Source organism: Colobus angolensis, unplaced genomic scaffold (genome assembly GCF_000951035.1).
Source record: "Colobus angolensis palliatus isolate OR3802 unplaced genomic scaffold, Cang.pa_1.0 Scaffold54, whole genome shotgun sequence".
In the NCBI taxonomy this organism is placed as follows: Eukaryota; Metazoa; Chordata; class Mammalia; order Primates; family Cercopithecidae; genus Colobus; species Colobus angolensis.
Genome location: NW_012118932.1, coordinates 7,547,402 through 7,549,393, shown reverse-complemented (window position 1 = coordinate 7,549,393; position 1,992 = coordinate 7,547,402). Strand labels below are relative to the sequence as shown.

Below are 1,992 nucleotides of genomic sequence, written 5' to 3'. Positions count from 1 at the left end.
CCAGCTAATTTTTTGTATTTTTAATAGAGACGGGGTTTCACGGTGTTAGCCAGGATGGTCTTGATCTCCTGACCTCATGATCCACCCACCTTGGCCTCCCCAAGTGCTGGGATTACAGGCATGAGCCATCACGCCAGCTACTAGGCTTTCTTTCTTAATGCTCACCTCCAAAGAGCTTAAGGTACTCTAGGAGCTTAGAAAAGAAAGGAGCAGGGAGAAAGAATTAAAAATGCAAGTATGAAAAGAAAACAAAGACAAGAATAATGAGAACCTCTGCCATCCTTACCTGGTAAGAAGGCCCTGGAGCATTGCTTCTAATATGCTCCAATACAAAATAGGCCCCCACAGTTACAGGAGGTGGGCGGTTGAAACAGCAGGTTCTCCTGCGAATCTTTAATTGCCACCCTTTCCTGGGAGGCAGTCAGACAGGAAAGTAAGGAACAGTTTCAGAATACAGTACATAAAAAATAATGGTATAGCAGTGATCTAAAATAGTGGAGTCCTGGGTTTACAACAAAATGTTTCTCAAATGGAAAAAAAAGTTGATTGAGTATTTCATCTACAGGTCGTTGCTATGGAAGTGTAGTTACTAATTTGGGAAGAGCGGGAGGTTGGGGGAACTCAGACTCCTTTGATAGCTAATGAATTCTAGAACTCTTCAGAAAATTGCAAATACATATAATTTTGGATTCTAGGTTAGAAATCTCTGCTTTAGGAAACAAACAAGGATAATTTATAAATTTATCAAAGAATGAATTGCTTAAGAGATTATGTTAAAAAATATATCAAAGGGCCTTAAAAATTTGGGGACACTATATTAATTAAACTTTCCTTCAACTCTTGCTTCAAGACGTGCCCTAAACCCCTAGTCTATATTAACTGGTCTCCCTGCACCGGTTGAGGGACCACCCAGTCAGGAAAGACACCTGTTCAGATGGTGTCATTCTTCACTTTGGCCAGCCTACGCAGCAATAGAAGAGGCCTATGAGCTATTCCCTCACTAACACCCTGCTATCCCCTTTATAATATAGATCTCAAAAACAGCCAAACCTATTCCAGCCACTTTATTACTTGACTTACAGTAAGTGGCAGAGTAACCTTATATTTTGAATATATGTGTAATAATAGTGTCTTTTATGTTTTTTCAGAGAAGACTATTCAAGGACCTCAAGTCATTAAAACATATAGGCCTTAAACACCTCCCCCCCCAAAAAAAAACCCTGTCTTTAAATCTCTTTTGAATGTTTAGCATAATTATAAACTTGTTATTTCCCTAGGGGATGGCATTCCTACTGTATTTGTGGCAGTGGCAGGCAGAAGTAATGGTTTGGGACCAGTGATGTCTGGGAACACTGCATATCCAGTTATCAGCTGTCCTCCCCTCACACCAGACTGGGGAGCTCAGGATGTGTGGTCTTCTCTTCGACTGCCCAGTGGTAAGATACATTGAATTTTTAAAAACTGTTCATTACAAGCATTTAACAGATGCACAACAGTAGACAGAATAGCATAATAAAATCTCATGTACCCATGACCTAGCTTCAGCAATTAACATCTTGTGTCTATAGCCATCTCCTGCTGGATTATTTTAAAGCAGAACTTAGACACTATAGTAATTTATACTTAATTATACGTTTAAGTAATACAGGCTCTAGTTTTTAAATCATAATCATGATATTGTTACAGAACAAAAGGGGCCCACTTCTGATGCATTAGAAACTGGTACTATCTAAGCCACCAGGTTTTTGAGAAAGAAAGGCTTCCTCTTTCAAGTTGACCAGTAAGGACACATGAGTCCAGCTCAGATCTGTCCCCCTGTGCTGGCTTTATGGCAGTAATCTTACTCGAAAAGGTTTAAGGGATAGATTCTGGGATTAGTAGGTGATTGGTGGAAGGAAAGGGGGGATCTAGAAAGTCCTTGGGCATGTGCAGTTATCTCTTCATGTTATTTCATGGATCGTGTGTGTAAATTTGGGGGAGTTAGAATGAAAT

The 1,992-nt window shown here is 39.9% G+C and overlaps 1 protein-coding gene across 1 annotated transcript in view; it reads left to right on the top strand.

The window, feature by feature from the left end:
• The window catches only part of PAICS (phosphoribosylaminoimidazole carboxylase, phosphoribosylaminoimidazole succinocarboxamide synthetase), a 42,437-nt gene that overhangs the window by 22,641 nt on the left and 17,804 nt on the right, over positions 1–1,992 (top strand). The window lies entirely within an intron of this gene.